The 15,694-nt window shown below is 45.3% G+C and overlaps 1 protein-coding gene across 5 annotated transcripts in view; it reads left to right on the top strand.

Annotated features, from left to right (window-relative positions):
• Positions 1 to 259: 259 nt before the first annotated feature.
• The window catches only part of FGF1 (fibroblast growth factor 1 (acidic)), a 108,472-nt gene continuing 93,037 nt past the window's right edge, over positions 260 to 15,694 (top strand). For 3 of the 5 annotated variants that reach the window (XM_010850426.1, XM_010850420.1, XM_010850427.1), the window contains exons 1-2: positions 260 to 656; positions 10,311 to 10,465. The gene's annotated coding sequence lies outside the window, so the exon portion shown is untranslated. Of the gene's footprint in view, positions 657 to 10,214; positions 10,466 to 15,694 lie in introns of all 5 variants that reach the window. The other 2 variants (XM_010850421.1, XM_010850422.1) reach the window with 2 other exon arrangements.

The following is a 15,694-nucleotide window of genomic DNA, read 5'->3' as shown; positions in this document are numbered from 1 at the left end:
AAATAAAGTAGTAATTTAGACTCATTGCTCAGATATATTAAAAGTAAGGTTTAGAGCAAGCCCCGCCTCCCCCTCCTGCCTTACATGGGGAAAGGTAACAGGGACAGTTCAGAGAGAGGCATGGAGACAAGTTGGATGGGATAACTGTCCTTTCACCTGGCAGCTGTCCAGCCCTCAAATAGCTCTTGTGTTTGGTCCAAAAATAAGATCACATGAGAAGGGGAGAAATAAATACGCAAGTATTCGTCCTTGGGCTTTCTGTGGGTCCACTAGCCGCTCTAGTAGGGCCCCAAGAGAGTGGCTTCACGCCACACTCCGCTGCCTCCCTCCCCAGGCTCCGCAAGGCTGGGGAGACAACCTGGAACAGGGCGCGTGTGGTGTGTGGTCTGCACATAGCCCACCTCTGGGGGCTCCCCTGAGCTCCATACACATCAGAGAGGGAGCAGGAGAGGACACGCAGACCCAACCGTCTGGCCCCTAGGGGAATAAGGGCATCGCCTCCTTTGGTGAAGGCCACTCCCTTCTGATGGAGGATGGGAACTCCCTTCCTCCCGCAGAGGCCTGCCTGCTGCAGTCCTGCTAGGACAGTGTGGACGCCGTAGGCTGCCGCAGCTGCTAGCACCCCAGAAAGAAAGCGCCCCAGAGTCAAAGCAGCGGTGAGTACATTCGTTTCTCCAAGGGGCTCAGATTACTGTGGACTTTCTGCTTGACTTCAGGCTTTTGCTCTGCTTGAATGCTCTCCCCCACCCTCTTCTCCCTGACCTCAGTCAGTGGCAGGCTCGAGTCTATGTGATGGATGCTGGACTGAAACATTCCTTGTACTCCCCTCTCTCATTCAGACACTAGCTAGATTCCGGAAAGAACTGGGTGAGTTGAATTCTTAGCAGGGAAGCAGAAAAGGGCTGCTACCAAGTGAATTATCTTTGCTGAGATTCAAGAAGATATTTCCCAGAAAATCATTAACAAATCCCATTACGGTAATGTTAATGCTTAGTTGTTGTTTTTTGTTTTTTAAAAGCTCTGCATCAAATAGGAAATAAAAAAAGAAAAGATGCCAGCTGATTCCTTGTAATTGGGCAAAAGGGAAGAACACAAATGAGATCGAAAAGCATCTGCAGAGTTTCCCTTCCCCTCACCTCCTCCCTATCTCCTGACGTCTTGGAACCCTGCAAAATACACTTAACAGATCCAAAAATTCTTCTCTTTGGAAAAAAGCAAGGGTTTGGGGGGGAACTGCTCTGTAAGCAGAGTCAAGGGAAGAAGAAGAAAGACGTTTTTTCAGAGTCTTGTGTTCTCTTCTTAATGTCTCTGCCTCCCAAGCACGTGACATGTACCTGTGCCTGTTTGGAGGTACAGAGAGATGTCTTCATCGCTTGCATACACATACTGTTCTTCCTTGACACAGCTCTTGACTATGAATGCTATGTTAAGGGTAAGCCAACAAAATGCTGGTGGGAACAAGATAAATCCTTGAATAAATCTAGATTCTTTGAGTGACAACGGGCTGAAATCCAATTTGAAGAGACTTACACAAAAAAAGAAAGAGGAGGGGTGGAAATGTTTTCCTCATGTAACTGAAACGGCCACAGTTTTGATTTGGTAGGATCCAGGTGTTCAGACGATGGTGTCCTGAATCTGTCTCAGAGTCTCTATTTCTTGCTTTGCATCCTTGGATCATTCCATTTCCAGGAAGACCCACCCATCATGGTAGAGGATGGCTCCCAGCAGCTCAGGGCTGATACCCTACTGGTACAGCTGCCCTGCAAGAATGGGTGCTGTCCTTTCCCAAGAGTTCTAGCTGGGATGTCATTTCACTGAACCAATGTGGGAACTGTGTCCAGCCATGCCACAGGGGTATAGTCATCACCATCCAAAACCAAATGACCTGAAAGCAACGAAAGGCTGGTCCCAAAACAAGAAGGGGTCTGGATGCAGGACGGCTAGGGTCAACAGTTACCACTTTGTACTGCTTTTTTGGTGACCATTCAGATTAAGAGCCAAAACTCCTCCAACATAGCCCCTCCTCTTTCCTCCCTCTTAAGAGTTCACAAAAATGTATAAGTGACAGAAAGTCTCATAGAAAAGATAATTAATAGAACAGGTGACTAAAAGATCCCATGGTATGCCATCCCTAGAGACTCCTGGGAATGGGAAAGACATTGGAAGGCTTGTCTCTGGCTCAGTCCCCAGACCACCCACCATGCCCAGAACCACTGGACCCCCAACCTGGCTGTGCTCACAGGGGTCTCCCTTTCCCCTCACCCACCCTTGTCCACTTCTGCCTCCCTCTGCTCTGCTCTGCTGATGGGAACCCATCTTGCCTCTCAAAGGGTGGCCTCTGAAGTGCCTTCCCTCCGACACCTCATCTGGCCCATCCGACCTTCTCTGTTCCTCTCTTCTCTGAGCTGGGGCAGTGCTGACCCTCAGCATTCCATCACCGTTTACCTGCTCTTTAAGAGCTGCATGTATCTTCGTTTCTCTCCCAACTTGAATTCTATATTCCTGGGGAAAATTAAGTTTCATCTCCAGCCCTACCTGCTGTGTCTAACACATATTAGGTGCTTCCAATTAGTAAAAATAAATAAAAATAAAAACAGCCTCCCTGAATAGCTTGGAGGGGTTTCCCTGGTGGCTCAGTTGGTGAAGAATCCACCTGCAGAGTGGGAGACCTAGGTTCGATCCCTGGGTTGGGAAGATCTCCTGCAGAAGAGAAAGGCTACCCACTCGAGTATTCTGGCCTGGAGAATTCCATGGACTGTATAGTCCATTGGGTTGCAAAGAGCTGGACAAGACTGAGCAACTTTCACTTTGTCACTAAATAGCTTAGAGAGGATGGTTAGATTACTTGAGATCCTTCATTCTTATTTTGCAAGTAATATAATAACTATGACAAACACTGACAGAGCTCTGATAGACTAGAGACCCTATGGGCATCTTCTCAGTAAGTCCCCACACTGACCCTGTGAAGTAAGTACCACTATTATCCAGACATTTACTTTAGTCTCAGAGAACTTAGTCACTTGTCCTAGATCAGACAGCTAGTAAGTGGTGGTCTGGAAGTTAGAGCCCAAGCAAGCCTGCCATCTTGTTTCCTATTAAACTCATTAATTCCCTGTTTATCGATAGCACTTTCTGCTGCCTGATTTTAAAGAGTGAAGGGCACAGGCGATTGGTCAGAGACCATGAGGAAGCTCAAATATTTTAGCCTCCTCTCCTGCCACCTGTGCTCCCAGTGCCTCTACAGGGGGGTCTTTATTAGACTGTATCCAGGGGTGAGGGGTCATACCCTTACCCAAGAGCCAACAAGAAGGTCAAGAGTACAGGAATTTTACAAAAGGTGGTACTTTTATTAGAGTAGTCTCTGGGAAAATGTTAGCTGGAGGGTGGGCTTTAGAATTTGTTTGCTGATCTGGCTGCCCATCACTGAGCAAGGCCCTGACCTTTCTCCTGCCCTCTGAGCAGGGTGACCAAGCCAGGGCCTCCTGCAGAGGGTGGTCTGAAGGATTTAGAATGCAACCAAATTCAGATCGCAGAGGAAACCCAAATCTCAAGTAGACAGTATCTGTTTATACCCTCTGTGCCTCTGCACTCACCCACTGGCCTCTTGGCTGATGCCGTCACCTGTGGTGCTGGGGAGCCCCTGCCTGGCCTGAGGGTATCTTGTTTCTCTGATACACAGGAACCTACTCCTGTGGGATAGTATCTTCTCAAGAGCAGATCCTACTGGGTTTATGTCATTAATCCTCACAGTATCCCTGAGAGGATCAGAGAGCTGGCTTCCTCACAAGTGAGGCTCAGTGAGATGAAGTCACACCCCCAATTACACAGAAGCAAGGAGGGCTCAAACTCAGGGCAGAGGAGTTCTGAAGTCCTTAGGATACCAGCCTTCTTGCTTCCCCAAGTGATCATGATAGAACAAAACAAAAACGAAAAGAATTATATAAGTTAAGTAAAATGTTTTGGGTAAATCTTTAAGAGAAAAACCTTTACTAGACTCAAGAGAAATAAAAACATGTTAACATGAAAATTTGGACACCACACATTCACAGCACCATAAGTCTTGATATCTAAACAGAGGAAACAAGCCAAATACCCTTTAACTGATGGAGGAATAAAATGGGACACATCCATACACATGAAATACTCGGCAATAAAAAGGAATGGCATTCTGATAAATATGAATCAGGCTACAATACGGATAAGCCTTACAGATGTTATGCTTTTTAAGGAAAAGAAACCCATACTATGTGATCCCATTTATACGAAATGGCCAGAACAGGAAAATCTAGAGAGACAGAGAGTAGACCGGTGGTTGTGTGGGCCTGGCGGGAGTGGGGAGGGGATGACGAATGACTGCTAATGGGTGTGAGGGTTTCTTTGGGAGATGACAAAAGTGTTCTAAGTTAGAAAGTGGAGACGGTTGCACCACTTTGGGAATATGCTAAAACCACTTAACTGCACACTTTAAATGGATGAACTGGATGATATGTGAACTATATCTCAATAAAAATCTCTCAAAAAAAAAAAAAAAAAACCCAAACCATGGCTAATGAAATAATTAACAAAGTGACAAAATGGTTTTGTTGAAGGATGTAGTCTTACCCTGTCTGCTCTGATAAGCTTATGTCTCATCCCACTGAGCTTGGCTATAGGTCCCCCAGACAATTCAAGTGGAAAAAATATAGATGGAAGACATAGGATGCAGATTTCTCCCTGGAATTTAGACTAGATGGATCGTATTCTCCTCTTTCTTGTAAAGATCATTTTAAGTTTTATGGAATCAATCTCACTACTCTATTTTTGTTTCTGGGTTTCAAAATATGCTTCAAAAAGCATTCTCCAACCTAAGATGGGAAACCTTATTACCTAGTGATGTCCTCTAATGCTGTCCTCTAAGGTTTGTCTCATTACATTTAATAAATTTTTATTCATGGGGAATTTAACAAATTGAGGATCCAGGTTGTCTTTGTTTTGCCAAGTACATAGCCAATGATTAGATCAGGAGTTTTTAAATTTTAGATCAAAATGGATTTGAGGTATCTTGTAACTTCCTGAAATTCAATATGAAAATATGTGTGTGTGTGTGTGCGTGTGTGTGTGTGTTGTATACATTGCAATGCACTGAGGTGTAAGCCAAGTCAATAGGATAGTTGTTAAACAAATACAGGGGAGGCCTGAGTACTTACCCACAGGGAAAGTACTCTGTCACATGTCAAGCGAGAATCCCACCACCTTTGGCTTTGAGGTGTTACTAAGGCAAAGAACAATAAATGCCTCTCACTGGTTCCCCCGGACCTGTAACACTTTAGGTTTCTAATCATCTGCTGACAAATGAATGGAGCTAATACATCACTTTAGCTGACAGAACTTGGAGCCCTCCTATCACAAAGAATTGGAGGTTTATAGTCCAGTAAATATAAATGATAAACTGAAAATAAAACTGCCATTCCAAACAAAGTAGCAGATCCTTCTGTGCAGACTTGTGTATTCACATAATAAATGTATAAGCAACACCCACCGTGTAGCTGGCACTGTGCAGACTGTGGTTCTCAAAGTCTGGCCCATGGGCCAGCAGCCTCAGGATCGCCTGGAGCTTGTCACACATGCAAACTCCCAGGCCCACTCCAGGTCTTCTGAAGAGAAACTCTGGAGTTGAGGCCCAGTCATCTGTGACTGTGATGCACATTCAAATGTGAGAACCCTTGGTCTAGGTACTGGAAACACAAGGCTGAACAGACAAATAAAATCCCTGGCTCTTCTCATGGACATTACATTTTAGTGTGTGTGTCAGGAGGACACACAAATAAGTCAACAAATAACTGAACATGATAATTCTCAGATAGTAATAAGATCTATGAAGGAAAAGAAAGATCGATGAGAGGCTAATTTAGAACAGGTGGTCAGGGAGGAGGGTCTGAAGTGAGACCAGAATGATGAGGAAGAGACAGCCATGTCAAGAATCGAGGGGCAGAAAAGAAATCCACGCACTTCAGGGGGAGGGCACGGGAAGTGTAAAGGCCCTGCGGCAGGACCACACGTGGCTTGTATGAGGAGCAAGAGGCTGGAGCACAGTGAGAAACGTATCAGGGACGGACCTGAAGGTGCCGGTGGTGACAGCGAGCTTAGCTCTTGTTCTTAGTGCCAGAGAAAGGCACTGGGCAGTTCTGTTCAAATAGAAACACAATCCCATTTACCTTTTAGCAGGATTCCTCTGGAATGAACTGTAGAGGCTAATGGCAGAAGCAGGGAAGTCAGCAAGGAGGTACCGCAACAAGCCAGGCAAGGAACACTGGCTCCTGGATAGACCAGACCTACATGCAAAGATCTAGCATTAGGTGAAAAACAAACAATGCAGGACCCTCTGTCTAGTAAATCACTTTTAAACAATACACTCAGGCATATAAAGACATTTTTTCCCTTCAAAGGATCCAGAAAAAAAGTGAATAATGATTATCTTTGGGAAGAAGGGGGTTAGTGAGGGTCATTTTGTGCCTCTCTGTATACTGTACATTTTTTATATATACACAAAGCATTCCTTTTATTTAAAGATAAAATATTTTAAAGTAAAATTGAAAAGCTGAGATTGAGGAAAACATTGACTAGGCAATGGGTACCAGTATCAGAAAAAGAAAGCCTGCTTCTCATGGGTGTGACCCTCTCCAAGCATCCTCTCCTGTAGTCGCTGAGAGCCAGGCCGACAAACAGGGCCTAGTTCCTGCTCTTGGGTCACACTGAGATTTGAGCAAGGCACCTTCCCACTGGAGAACCTCTGGACCCCGCTTCCGTCCTGTAGCTCTGGTCGTGTTTGTGTCTGTTGGGTCTCCTTGGGCAGCTAATACAATTTCCTGTGAAGGTCTGCTGTGTTTCCCTGTGGCCTGTTTGTCAAATTGCTTCCCTCCGTCATCTCGGCACTGGTTCACCAGGAGGCCAGCGTGCCCTTCATTTAATTGCATGATTGAGCATAAACAGAAGGAAATACTTTGCTGTGGGGAGAGAGACAGGCAGGCAGCATCTGATTTCTCCTGTCAGCTGATTAGGATTTTTTGAGTCCAAACAAGGTCAAACGAGATTAGAAAGAAAATGCAGTGTCCGGTATGCGTTTCATATAACTGCATTGTTTATGTAAACAGGATGAATGACAGGGAAACTTTAAAGCAAATATTGAACATCAGCCTCAAGACTCAGAGACAAGAAGCCAGGGCTTATGTGTTATGATGGGAGAGAAAGAAAATTTATTTCCTGTGGACATTTGGAGTCCTGTTGAATCTATCATGCTCTGATTCCTCTCATGTTGGTGCAGTTAAAAAGTGATAGTTTTATGTCTGATTTTCAGAGGCAATGAACACAGAATAAGAAAAAATTATAGAAATGCCACATTTTACTTTTCCTGTCCTTCTAAAGCTCTTATAAGAGGTTTAGAACCACTTTCTGTAATAGCAACTGCTGAAGTGCTTGGTAGTAAGTCAATCTCTCAGGTCAGGGAAGGAAAAATCTCAGCTCCAGTACCAGCCACAACATTGTAGACAGGGCTGATTCTGGCCAAGGCCACACCTCTGTGGATAAACCTACCAGACTTCTACTTGGATTTTTGTTGGTCCTCCAAATCTGTCATTTTCTTGTTTTCTCAGACCTACCCTCTGTAGTGCTAGTAAGTGCACATGTGAAGTTTTAATTACTTCACAACCTTAAATGGTTTTAATGGCATTGAAAGTGGCCTCAGAGCTTTGAAGGACACTATGGTTTCTGTTACTTACTCTCTACAGGATCTAGTGGCTTGTGAATGCTTATCAAGAGGCTTTGACAGCTATTATTTCCATGGACTATTTCCTAGCCCAGAGCTAGGGGGCTGGCTATTCTGAGGCCAGACTTTTAAACTAGAAAACCTCCCATTCTTTACCATGCTAAATAACAGAAGGGCCAACATTTCATATCTCATGATTCCATGCATCTGAATATATATTATTTAAAAGATAAATCTAGGTATGATATATATACACAATGGAATACTATGAAGACACAAAAAGGAATGAAATAATGCCATAAGCAGCAACATGGATGGAACTAGAAATTATCATTCTAAGTAGACTCAATCAGAAGGAGAAAGACAAACACCATATACCACTTACATGAGGAATCTAAAATACAGCACAAAGGAACCTACCTATGAAACAGAAACAGACTCACAGGCAGAGAACAGGCTTGTGGTTGCCGTGGGGAAGGGGAGGAGGGAGAGGGATGCAGTGGGAGGTTGGAGTTGTAGCAGATGCAAACTATTGTATACAGAATGGATAAACAACAAGTCCTATTGTATGGCACAGGGAACTATATTCAATATCCTGTGATAAACCATAATGAAAGGAATATGAAAAAGGATATGTGTGTATGTGTGTGTATATATATGTATATAAAACGGAATCACTGTTGTACAGCAGAAATTAACACAATATTGTAAATAAACTATAATAAATTTTTTTAAAGATAAATCTATACACTTGACATGGAAATTGAAACAAATATGGAACTTGAGAGATGTTAAATTAAAACATTAAAAATTCAGTATTGAGGAGAATTACGTTAAGTACTTTAAGGAACTGAGAAATCATGATTTCCCAGTATTTGGACAGGAACACTGCCAAACGACACCTGAGAGTAGTAAGTTAATGGGTTTACATCAGTAGCTAGGGATTGCACTTGCCTATGTCTGCCTAGGAACTGTGTGGTTTTTTGGCTTTTTTTCCTTAATAGCATTTGATGACTAGATGTAATGAAGAAACAGCACTAAAATAATGACTTACACTTGCATTCACACACTTACTGGTGTTTGAGGTGTTGTCACACATTTGGGCACATTTGATTGTCACCATAATCACAGCAGCTTGCAGGGAAGATTTAGGGTGCTTCCTAACTTTACCTCCTATCATTCCTTCATCTATGATCTAGAAGGTCCTTCGGAATTGTGCAGATGCTTAAGAAGATTACTATTTTTTTTAAAGCAAATTTTAAATTTTGTCAAAAGGACCTTTGACAGTTCACTGAAGTTCCTGTTAATAAAGTTTAGAAAAATCAATTATTCCTGTACCTCTCAAGTTCCTTTTAGCAGAGCTGTGCTTCATCCATTATCAGAGTTATGCTTGTCTGTGCTTCTAATTCTTTGTCGCAGGAGGTGAGCTTTTCTGAGCTCCTTCCTTCAGAGGCACATGAAGTTTCCCTGATGACTTTGGAGAACAGTTTTCCATCTCCACCTTCCCAGAGGAGGGAGAAACCAGCGAATATATTTCTAGTTCCAACAGGTCAATCTGTACCTCCTATCTGAATCACCAGGTGGGCAGGCTTGTATGCATGTACGCACATACACACACTCTCTCTCAGTGACACCTCCCAGGCTCAAATGCCTGCATCAGGAACAGGACTCTTTGTCAATTATAGGAAACTATTAATCATGTTTCCATTTGGTCTCTTCAGAGATACCTCCTGATCCATAGCCTTTCAGTCCAGGTTCATTCCTCATGTTGTAGCCAAAAGTCATTCATACAAGCAGCTTCCCCTCTTCCTTACCGCATCCTGGCCAGGGGCACAAAGATGATGCCCGTGGTCCACTGAAGAAACCCCACCTGATGATTTGCTTAGTTCAGCAGGGACAGGTTTGACTACTGGTGAGAAAGGGCAGAAATATTCTCTCTGCAGCCCCTCCCCAGCTCTAAACTGCATGGCCATTGCCTCGAGTGGCTTTGCAAAACAGGGACAGACAGACAGACAGACATCTACACCCTGTGCACAGATGCCAGAAGTCAGAACAGAAAAGGATTCCTTTTCATCCAGCAGTCTTCTGATTGCAGAGGACTGTCTCTGAGCCATGACCTGCTGTTTCCCTGCCAACTGAGGCCTCAAAATAAACAGGAATCTGCCCAGACGGGCTAGTAGTCCATTCAGTGCAGCCATTTGCCCCAAGACAAACCACGTTAAAATAACACCCAGGAGAGCTGCCGCCGCTGTCTGCTGTCTCTTTCTCCCTTCCCCGCTGGCCATGAGCTCTGTGTCCCTGGGCCTGCTGTTGGTTGCCCAAGGCTAGGGGTACTCCGTGTGCACCCCTGTGGGCAGGGTCGGTGCAGGCAGCTGTCTAAAGGCAGGTCCCCTCTGCCGATCAAAACGGGGCTGGAGAGAGACCTACAGGCTGCACGCTCAGCCCCCTGCCTGCCTCCCTGCTTCCCACACAGCCCTGCAGGACTGGGAGCCGGCTCTGGAGTACGGTGTTTGGAGGCGGACCAGCAACCTGATGTACATGCCACGGCCCGTCCCCTCTCCCCACACAGAGCTGCAGTCACCGGGAGGTGCAGAGAGCCAGCTTGGGGCTGCTGGAGAAGCAGTCGCAGCATACTGACAGTGACAACGCAGGGCGGATGAGACTGAGAGGATCCTCTTTCCCTTCGACTGGAGAGGAAAAGCCCTCAGCCTGCAAGCTGTTCAGGTAGGAATCAGGGTTTCTACTCTTGGGAGCAGAAAGCAGGTTATATACATCCAGTGCTGAGGTAGAGAGAGAGAGAGAGACAGTGTGTGTGTGTGTGTCTGTCGGTCTGTCTGTCTGTCTGAGTGCAAGTATAAGGCTTCTTGGGAAAAAAAAAAAGAAAGAAAGGCTGGCTAATATCACAGACATGTAAAAAATAGCACCTGGAGTGCAGAGCCTGTGAGAATAGTCATGCAGCGTGCTTCCTCCTGTGTCTTCATCCCCTACTGCCGGCCATGAGGACCAGAGGGAGCAGAAGGCTCTCATTCACTAAAACCTTTGTGGTTTGGCAGGACTCTGTGGCCATACTGAGCATGGCTAGCATTATTTTGCTTGTCACATTCACCCTCTTAAGTAGCCTGGAAATTCAGCCGTCTTAGCAACCCTGTCTACTGGGTGGGCACCTTAGAATTAGTCAACATTTTGATATAAACGTTAGGCTGAAATATGCAATTATCTGAGTATGCTTGAGAGGGTGGGATTCCAATGGCCCCACTGGTCACCTCAATTACTTCCTACCATCCTTCTAATCCTCTCTGAAAATCACACTGTCATCTCAGTGCCCCTCCAGATAGGCACTGGCAGAGAGGGAACGGGAATGGCTAGCCACTGGGCACATTCTCTGGCACTGATGCTATCCACACCCACATCACCATTACATGCTGAAAGTATGCAAGGCTTCTAGATAGAACATTAGAAAAATCCAGACCTTAAAAAATCAAGGACCCTTTTTTCAAGAGGGCACACACCTATCTATCAGGTGCAAGAGCTCGCTCTGTGCTCTCTCCAGTTGTTTAAATCCACCCCCACCTTCCTGCTGTGGTGACTAGTACTCTCCCTTTCACTTGCTCTAAGGATACAATTGTTCATGACTTAGCTCCACGAACACCGGTGGGTGGACACAAGCATCCGGGTTCTGACTGAGGGTGACCCAGCCCAGTGGTGGCAAAGGGTTAGGGAGAAACCAGCTAAGCTGAGTGGTGTCTAGCAAAGTGGCTGTCTGGGTGAATGAGTGTGGATTTTGGTGGAGACTGTGATTCACAGTCACAAACTTCCTTTGTTTTCTTTGTGTTGGTCATTGAGGGCTCTGAAGGAAATTCCCCTTTTGAGATCATGTATCCGAAGGCAAATTTGCCAGATCTGCTGCCAAGGGCAATGGGTAGACTCAGGGAAACTGTTTTCTATTGATACTGCCTTTTTAGCATGAAGAAAAGGATTTGCAAATGTATTATTATATCAAAAGCAAAGTTAACACAAAAGAACTAAGGAAGAAGACACTGAGTTACTTATAAACTTCCTCCCAGACCTGGTGTGCACATATGCATATACGCCTGGCCAGCTTCCAAAAAGGATTCGAGGAGGAAGTATCCAGTTGATTAAGTGGCTTGATTTCACAGGCAGGCAGCACAAACTCTGATGATGAATTTCCATGGTGACAGTGGACAGACACCTATACGCTCCATCTACACCCAGAGAAGGGACGTCTGATGCCAAGACAGACATGTGTTTGCTCAATCTGCTGATGTGCATTCTGTGGATCCTGAATAAATGGTTAAGGATCGTGGAGCTGCTACCCACTGCGCCAGCTTCCAGCAGTCAGGGACTATACAGAGGGGAAGGCACACCCCTTCCACGTCATCAAATTGGCAGTGCTTGGCTAATGAAATACTCCTTGATTTAAGCTACTGGAAAGATAATCTGCAGCCATTCGGGCTACAGACATAGCCTGTTTTAGGTAAATCTAACAACTATCCATGACATATAAAGTACAGGTGAATGACTATTTTTCCTTAAGAAAAGTATCTCTCATCAAGTCCATCAAATACTGTGGCAAGGTGTCCCATGGGACTGGATCCAGCCTAGCCAACCATAGAGAAAGGCGGGGGCTTAACTGGGTGGGCAGGTAAGGGCGAATGAACCTGGGCTGACAGGATGTCCAACTCAGCTGGGAGGTAAAGGAGTCCACAGGAACAAGGACAAGCATCTGGCCTACAGCAGGAGAAGAGGGAAGAGGAAGAGGGCAATTACCTTGATTCCTAAATGTTACCACTTAAGAGAGGCCAGCAGAACAGAAGCTAAGAACAGACTCTGCAGGTAGGAAGGAGCCAGGGTTCAAATTCAGACTCTGACACTTACTAGTCCTGTGACCTTGTGCCTTAGTCTTCTCATCTATAAAATGGGGCAATAAAGTGCTAGCCTTATAATTGAAAGGCTCAAATGAGTAAATGCTCTTAGCTCAGTGGCTGGTTTATAGTGAGCAAAATTTAAGTATCTGTTGTTGTTATTATCATTATTGAAAGGTGAGTTCTGAAAAGGCTGCTCACAAGTCCCTTTGTTCCAAGGTCCAAGTGACTCTCTGTGTGACCACCAGTGCCACCTTTTGGGAAACAGAGATGCTTTTGCTTGGTGTGGTGTTTTGCTTACATTTCTGAGCTTTTAGAATAGAAAGAATAGCACTGAAACATGTATATTATCATATGTGAACCAGATCGCCAGTCCAGGTTCAGTGCATGAGACAGGGTACTCGGGGCTGGTGCACTGGGATGACCCAGAGGGATGGGATGGGGAGGAAGGTGGGAGGGGGTTTCAGGAAGGGGAACACTTGTAAAGCCATGGCTGATTCATGTCAATGTATGGCAAAACCACTATAATATTGTAAAGTAATTAGCCTCCAATTGAAATTAAAAAAAAAAAAAAGAATAGAGGAGCTTCTGTGCTGGTGGCCAGCATTTCTTGAGCCTTTACATGAGCCAGGCACCATTCTTGACTCTGTATGTGACCTCGCCAGATTCTAGTAACAACTCCGTGAAGTGGGGCTCTCATGGCCGCAGAATTGAGCTTGGTGGGTTTGGCCATTCGCCTACGGTCACACAGTTAAAAAGTGGCAGAGCCGAACTTATACCTAGGCTGTGCTCCTAGCTGGCGTGTCATTTACAGTTAGGGGGATCACTGGAGGTGTTCTGAGAGGCAGGTAGAGTTTGGTGACAGATGGACTTCAGGAAAAGATGATTCTTGAAGGCCCTAGAAAGTAGGCCAGGATTTGGAAACTCTGTCAAGATATGGCAAGACCCTGGATTGGACTGGAGACAGAATCTCAGCCTTGAGGACTCATGACCTTGGGACTGGGTGTTTAGGAACAAGACATGAACGCAGGCCCTGGGGGACAAGGTGGGCCACAGGCTTTCCTGCAAGAGGATGCTACCAACAAGAGAGAAAATGGTGCCTAACAACAGAGACGAGGACACAGCAAGGGTGCTGGGCCATGGCTCTTGACAAACCTCCAGCCTAAGGTCAGAGGTCATCTTGAGCTAAGCCGAAGGTCAAGACTAGGTGACTCCAGCCATGGAGAGAGAAGGAATGAGCAATAAAGAACTTAGCATCTGGGCACAGTGAAGTTTATAGTGATGCAAAAGGCTTGATTTGCTAATGTAATCTCTCTAAATTGAATGTTCAAAACATGACACAGAGATTTGTTTTATGCATAGTTGCTCAAGCCCACCTCTCTGACTTTACCTAAGGAATGCTGGTGATGGGAAGGTATGCCTACCTTGTACCAGAGCTGTGTAGATGTGGGGATTACTGATGGACAAGACTCACCCTTGCTGCTCCAGAACCTGTGGTCTGGCCCAGGCATTTTCAAACTTTAATGTGCATAAGCATCACATGGGAGCTTGTTTAAAACACCAGATTCAGAGAGAACAGATTTTTGGTTGCTAAAGGGAAGCTGAACACAGAAGAATTGATATTTTTGGAACAGAGGTGTTGGAGAAGACTTTTGAGAGTCCTGTGGACTGCAAGGAGATCCAACCAGTCCATCCTAAGGGAAATAAGTCCTGAATATTCATTGGAAGGACTAATGTTGAAGCTGAAACTCCAATACTTTGGCCACCTGATGTGAAGAACTGACTCATTGGAAAAGACCCTGATGCTGGGAAAGATTGAGGGCAGGAGGAGAAGGGGACGACAGAGGATGAGATGGTTGGATGGCATCACTGACTCAATGGACATGAGTTTGAGTAAACTCTGGAAGTTGGTGATGGACAGGGAGGCCTGGTGTGCTGCAGTCCATGGGGTCGCAAAGAGTTGGACACGACTGAGCAACTGAACTGAACTGAAAGGGAAGGGAGAGGAGGAATGGAATGGGAGTTTGGGACTAGCGAATGCCAACTATTATATATAGAATGGATAAACAATAAGGTCCTACTATATCTATATATATAGCACAGGGAACTATATTCAATGCCCTGTGATAAGCCATAATGGAAGAGAATATTTTAAAAATGTATATATACATGTAACTGAATCATTCTGCTGTACAGAAGAAATTAACACATGATAAAATCAACTATATTCAAAAAATAAGTTAATTAATAATAATAATAAAACGTGTTGGACTTCTCTGGTGGGGCAGCAGATAAGAATTCACCTGCCAACGCAGGAAACGTGGGTTCGATCCCTGCCCCAGGGAGATGCCACAGGCTGTGGAGCACCCAAGCCCGTGAGCCACAGTACTGAGTCTGTGCACCACAACCACTGAAGCTCATGCACCCAGAGCCTGTGATCTGCAGAGGAGACACTCAGTGAGAAGCCTACACGCCACAAGGAGGAGTAGCCCTCGCTCCCGGTAACTAGAGAAAGCCCATGCAAGCAACAAAGACACGGAGCAGCCAAAAATTAATTAAAAAATGTCAAAATATCAGGTTCCTGGGAACTACCCACACAAGTACTGACGTAGCTGGGTTCACAAGGGCCCAGGATTCTGCACTTCCTGGGTAGGGCCCAGCTGGTTCTGATGCCTCCAGTCGACAGGTCACAGCTGAAGAAGCCCAGGGCTGCTTCAGTTGCTCTGGTTCCCTGTCTTCATTGCTTTTAATGAGAACAGAGTTGTGTGGCCTGAATCAGTGGCGATTAGCCTCTTTTTTGACTTGGCCTTCTTCCTGAACCACAGTTTTACTTAGGCTAAACCTACACTGTGGGAACAACAGTAGCAGCCCATCAGGTGCTGGGCACAGTGCTAAGCCCTTCACAACCATCCCATAAGTTAGGTACTGTTGTTATCACATGTCACAAGCGAGGGTAAAGACCTCACTGCTGGTATGTGGCAGATCTCAGATAGGAACCCAGGCCCCACAGGTTTCCATAGCATAGCCATGGAGCTCCTCACAGATACGTGAGGGTAGTTTTAGCTCTTTG

The sequence above is a fragment of the Bison bison genome, unplaced genomic scaffold, assembly GCF_000754665.1.
Source record: "Bison bison bison isolate TAMUID 2011002044 unplaced genomic scaffold, Bison_UMD1.0 scf7180017864291, whole genome shotgun sequence".
Classification (NCBI taxonomy): Eukaryota; Metazoa; Chordata; class Mammalia; order Artiodactyla; family Bovidae; genus Bison; species Bison bison.
The sequence above is the reverse complement of the archived record's forward strand: the minus strand, read 5'-3'. Positions and strand labels throughout refer to the sequence as shown.